Source organism: Triticum aestivum, chromosome 3B (genome assembly GCF_018294505.1).
Source record: "Triticum aestivum cultivar Chinese Spring chromosome 3B, IWGSC CS RefSeq v2.1, whole genome shotgun sequence".
Lineage (NCBI taxonomy): Eukaryota > Viridiplantae > Streptophyta > Magnoliopsida > Poales > Poaceae > Triticum > Triticum aestivum.
In genome coordinates, this window is record NC_057801.1 from 550,816,447 (window position 1) to 550,822,845 (window position 6,399).

Genomic DNA, 6,399 nt, shown 5'->3' on the forward strand with positions numbered 1-6,399 from the left:
ACATGCAAAATCATTTTCGGTCGTAAGTACGTCCCACATAGTGAGTCCCTGCTAAATGTTTCCGTTCGTATATACATCCCACACAGCCAGTCCCCGCTAAACGTTTCCGTTCGTATATACATCCCACACATTCACTCCAAGGAAAACATTTCTGTTCGCAGGTACATCACACACAATTTTCCCTGTTAAATCGTTTGTTATAGCGTTGCCATCACGCACAATATTAACAATTTTATCGTTTGCATTATTGAATGTGTCACACACGATGCATAGAAGAAACTATGTGGAAAAGGTTGTGCATCACACATAGTTTTATGTGTTAAACATTTGCACAAGGTGGCATAACGCAGACAGTTTTGAAGAGAATGTTGTGTGTGATTGTGCATCGATCCAACACGGTTTCTTCCTACAAATTATGTGCATTGCCTTAGGTCATCCCCATGGTATTTTCTCAATAACTGTATGCAATAGCAAAAACCAATTAGCAGGCTAATTGCCCTATTATTTATAATCCATTTATTAATCTAATTGACATTCATATTAAACACATAATATATTTCATTTCCATATTAAGGAAGCAGGATTTCATAATTGAAATACATCAAACTACAACATGATATAGCTTCAGCACTCAGCTACCCCATTACACAACTGCACTAGCACGAAGTTTCACATGCAACATCTAGAACCTTCCGATATTAGCATCATAGATGGTACATAGACAGATGCAACTCATCGGGAAAACTGCTGAAGCGGAAGGCGAATATAGAGCCTTCATTGATGTTGAAGGTCTTTGCAAATTTAGGCCAGTGTGTGTGGATGATTGACCGTCCATCCTTTGTCCTCTTCAGGAACACTTAAATATTGAACTGTGGGTGTTGTATGAAAACCTTCCTCGCCTCCTGACCATAGAGGTGGTTTGAGAGGTAATCATCAGTGAACTGCTTTGGAAAGACCTGAAAACAAGGATGTGCATAAATATCTTCTCTATATTGGAAATGTGGCAAAGGAATAAAAAAAGGCAAGGTATAATAGTTAGTACCATTTTGTAGTGAACTGATGTCTTCTTCATTGTACAAACAAATATCTTGTTGTTTTTTGTCGCTAATTTCTTTATCCTAACAATCTTTCTGAGTTTCTTGACTTGATTGATATTCATGGACAACTCATTTCCCCATATGCAAAAGGGTCGAACAGTGGGTCAAAACCTTTGACAGCAGGACCTACAAGTGCAAGACCAAATTGTTAAAAACCTAAATATTAGAGTGGTTCCTGCAATTGCACAATAATGTGCTATTAGACAACGGACCATGCACGTGCTAACCTCGATTGTAAACCTTAGTGCTTTCCATTGTTTCCCTGCAACACATATAAGGTAGTTATTCATCAGGTTAAGTAAGGGTTTGCATGCTATCAGTAAAATATGTTGATGAAAAATAAGCACATTGCAGATTCATCATATTAATTCAAGCCACATGGAAAACCCATTTATCCAAACCAAGCATGATTAAGAACTAGGAAATATAGCACTAGTATATGTTTCTCATGTATTAAGTGCAGCCAAATTCGATTTATTCCTCACATGCACAACAATACAAAATTCTATCCATGACAATTGGACATCGCATTGCAGAATTGAACCAAACAGTTAACTAAACACCACAACAAATGAACCAAACATTAACTGAGCACCACATTGCACAATATAGCATACTCCTAATAGAGGATCAGACAGTTAACCAAACTAAGCATGCCTAACAACTTGGAAATATATCAATTGTATTTGTTTCTCATGTATTTGGTATAGCCAAATTCGATTTACTTCTCACATGGTATACAATAACAGAATGCACCCACAACTATTGAACATCGCATTGCAGAATTGAACCAAACGATTAACTAAACACCACAACACAAATGGACCAAACGTTAACTGAGCACCACATTGCACAATGTATAACCAAACCAAGCATGCTTGACAACTTCGAAATATAGCAACTGTATCCATTTCTCATGTATTTTGTAAAGATAAATTCGATTTATTTCTCACATAGAAGACAATACAAAATTACAGCCTGAAGAATTGAACATCACATTTGCAGAATTGAACCAAACAGTTAACTGAAGATGAAAACTAATTAATCAAACAGTTAATAACTGAGCACCACACTGCACGACATGTAGAACATATACACAGGAGCAACCGATTTCATGGTAAAAATTAGATAGCACAATTCACTAGAATTTGTTAAGGAAAGGCAGGAGCAGCACATGCAATGAGTAAACCAAGAATGCTTAACCGGCGTAGCTAGCAAATGGCAAGGTGCTCCTCCAAGATCGGGGGGTCGGCACGAATGGTAGCCATCGCGACCTTATCCGCGCGTGAGGCCGTGAGTTGCTTCTCCGCTGCCAAATGCTCCTTGAGCTCCTGGCTATACTGCGTGCACCATGGCTTAGGGTGGCGCTTATTTGGTGGAGGGGACGGTTATTTGGATGGAAGGTGTCACGCCGGCGGTTAGGGCATGTGGGATGTGGAAGGAGGAGGAGGATGGGGGTCTGGTGTGGATTACCTGCCTGGATAGACGAGGCCGAGCAATGTGAAGGAGGGTCGCCGGCGAGGGGGGGCGGAGCTGCAAGCAAGGAGTTAAGGTTTCAACTTGGAAAGGAAGGCGGAAACAGGGGAAATGTGGCTTTTGGTAAGGGGGAGGGGGCTTGGAGGTAGATATTTCCTTGGAAGCCGAAAATTTTGAATCGGTTCAGCGAAAAAACTGGCGCAGTGTCATCAGACACGGTCCCTTATTCAGAACTGTGTATGATATGTGAACATCACAAATGATTTAGATAGCTCAACCCGTGTGTGATGAGTTTGAACATAAAATTTTTGGTTCCAATTTCCCTGGTTACAGTGGTCATCCACGTCATTGCATAATTTGTGTACACAAAGGAGACTACAGCACACCCTGTTGGGGACCGCGGTAATTTCAAAAAAAATCCTACGGTCACGCAAGATCTATCTAGGTGATGCATAGCAACGAGAGGGGAGAGTGTGTCCACGTACCCTCGTAGACCGAAAGCGGAAGCGTTTCAATAACGCCGTTGATGTAGTCAAACTTCTTCGCAATCCAACCGATCCAAGAACCGAACGTACGACACCTCCGTGTTCAGCACACCTTCAGCTCGATGACGTCCCTCGTGCTCTTGATCCGGTTGAGGACGAGGGTGAGTTCTGAGCACGACGGCGTGGCGACGGTGATGATGATGTTACCGGCGCAAGGCTTTGCCTAAGCTCTACGATGGTATGATCGAGGTGTGTAACTGTGGAGGCGGGCACCGCACACGGGTGGGAGAGAAACTTGTGTGTTCTAGGGTGCCCCCTACCCCCGTATATAAAGGAGGCAAGGGGGTGGCCGGCCGGCCCCTGTAGGCACGCCTGGGAGAGAGGAGTCCTACTAGGACTCCAAGTCCAAGTAGGAGTCCACCTCCCGGGAGAGGTGGAAGGAAGGAGAGGGAGAGGGAGTAGGAAAGGGGGGCGCCGCCCCCTTCCCTAGTCCAATTTGTACCCAAGGGGGAGGGGTGCGCGGCCTGCCCTGGCCGCCCTCTCCACTACTAGGAAAACGGTTTTTAGCGACGGTATATGTGGTCGTTAGAAGTCTGATTGTGGTCGTTAAAGGTCATTAACAACCACAATCTGTTGGTCGTAGTAGGCTTCATTGTTAAAAGTATAATGACCACATACCTTTTGTGGTGGTTATTCTTGTAACGACAGGATGGTGTGTCGTCGTCAATCCCAAGGCAATAACTACCACAATTTATTATCAATGACCACTTTTGTCATCGCTAATAATGTTATCATTATTACTGCTGTGTATCCTTCAGAACGACTTATGTTAATATTCGTTCAGCGATCAGGTTATGCAACATCCAACATTTCAATATTAACATCCACATTAACATTGACACAAAATAATCTGAATTGAAATAATCGTAGCCTCTTCTATTAAAAGAAATACCAGAATTCTGACATACAATTCCTAAATTTATATCATTTAAGATATTTGAGTCAAAGGCACTCCTTATATGGCCAATGTACTTGCTCATATCTGTTTGGAAAAAGGGGACAACTACAAAAGATAATATTTATTAATCTTCAATCGAGGAACACCATCATTTTTTGAATGGATATCATTCTTCATCGGTGAATACAATGCCTCGTGATGCTTCCATATCTTACGGTGAACCACCAGTCCTACATAATGTTGAGTATTTTATGAAAGTCAGTACTTGTAAATAAATTTGCACAAAGTATAACAACATATAGATCCAATGTATGAGAACTAACTTACTTGATCATGTGGGCTTTCCTGAGTACTATCACTTTGAGATCTAGCAGTCATAAGATGTTTAATTGCTGACACTTCTTGCACCACTCCATTGAGTTTTTCTTCAAGTACTTGTTTCACTTGCTCGGAAACTCGAGATCTAGAAGCCTTACTTAATGTTGGTCCTCACAAATTTCTTTCTCTAATTCCACCACCAAAGCCAACTATGCGATCACGCTACTTAGGTGAGTCACATTTCTGCATGAGTTCATCAATTGAAAGACCACGATTCAACTGAACTATGGCCTTAGTTTGTGCCTGAAGTGCCAATAGTAAGTTATTAGCACCAACTTGTATTTATAAAGTAGGTATTATACACTTCCAATTCATCATAGAAAGTTGTTGCATTAAAATTAAGTCTTACATGTTTGGTGTAGGCTGTATAATTAGCGAAGGTTGTACCCTTCTTATGAGCCTAAGAAAATTGTTTGTCCGTAGTCGGCGCCTTGTTTTCCTTTCCTCCCTGTTCCAACAGAGGCAAGTAGCAATTATTAGTTGAAATAAATGCCTAGACAAGTCACGCTGAGCTTACATTATTGGAAATGAAAAATGGCGAGTCCTAAATAGGTGTTCATAAAACCAGAATATCATAAGTACATCAGTACAAAAATTCAGATTATAATGTTGGAGTCTATAACCAAACTCACCTTAATTGAGTAAAAAAAATGTTTTAGACCTACTCTGGTAATATTGGACCATGCACTTACCCTCATCGCGGTAATTCTAGGATTACAAAGGAATCTACCCAAGTGACATAGAAAACTTCTGGAAAGAGCATGGTCATTCAGTTGCATGTTTCCATTTCCTGGTTTTCCTCTCGACAATGTTGTCATTTGAGTTACAGCTAATTCAGTTCGGAAAAGGGAACAATGCTATATGAAAGATATAAAACATACACCTGATGCGTGTAATTCACACAAAGTGTTTAATGATGTAATATAATTTTTTTTAATTTTATCAATTATATTGAATAAAAACTGGATTTATAGTGTTGTTGCACTGTCTTTGTTTTGTGAGATGTGTGTTGCACTGTCGATCCATCTGATTAAACTTATCTAGAACCCAGCATGCCAAGTTGTACCAGATTATATACATGAAATACTTGTGAGATGGTTGGAAATATTATGTAGTTAGAGTCCTATTTTTCTAGATGAACAAAAGTTATTGCACAGAAATAAAACACGAAGAACAAAATGATGATCAAGTATATAGTGTTGCAAAATCTGCTTGCATAATTCTATAACAGTGGAACAATTGAAACCGCACAAGTATTCTACAAGAATACGGAAACATGTAACGACCATACTCTGCATTTACTCTAAACTTCAAATTTTCTCATGCGGTGGGTGCCAGACTGTCAGTGTAGGAGACCAAGATGAAGATGGTGACTGCTCCCCGGGATGAATACTTAGGTTCAATCCATAAGGGAACTCAGCACATGGCAGACATGGCAGAGGCCTGTGGTGCAGCGATGTTGGGTTACCCGCACCTAAACAATGGTCGGAGGCTGGGAGCAGGGCGGAGATGTATGATACAGAGTCCCCATCGAGCCGGCTGCGTCGACGCTGTGATCCAACCAGCAAGCTGCAGCGCCAGGCAAGAGAAGGTCGATGCCATGGCAGGGATGGCCGCAGCCGCCGACACCGATATGAGCAACGCGCGTCCCACCCCACTAGACCCGCTGTGGAGGGTGCTGATGGGAACTGCGACCTTGACGACATCACCTCCAGCTCGTCCGAAATCTGTTGCAGTGCTCGAGGTCAGGAGGGAGATGGTAGATTAGAAGTGGGGGACGAGTAGGAGGAGGAGGAGGCGACGGCAACTTGAGGGGCCGGCAGCCACAGACGATGGTGGCAGGAAGGGAGAGAGGCGGCTGGAAGATATTTTTGGGAATACACGAATTTTTCCTTTTTTTAGTATGGAAGTGCTTATCTTCCTTTTTATCCATCATTTCATCAGGAGATAAGGACGCGTTAAACGTAACCAAACAACACCACCAGACCTATATGATCCCAGCGAG

General features: G+C 41.9%; 1 long non-coding RNA gene across 1 annotated transcript; it reads right to left on the reverse strand.

Moving 5' to 3' along the window:
* Positions 1-3,969: 3,969 nt before the first annotated feature.
* LOC123065690 (uncharacterized) lies at positions 3,970-6,164 on the reverse strand. Its single transcript, XR_006431112.1, has 3 exons — positions 4,744-6,164; positions 4,344-4,637; positions 3,970-4,246 (listed from the first exon to the last, which is right to left on the reverse strand). It is a non-coding gene; the product is annotated as an uncharacterized lncRNA (long non-coding RNA).
* Positions 6,165-6,399: the final 235 nt, after the last annotated feature.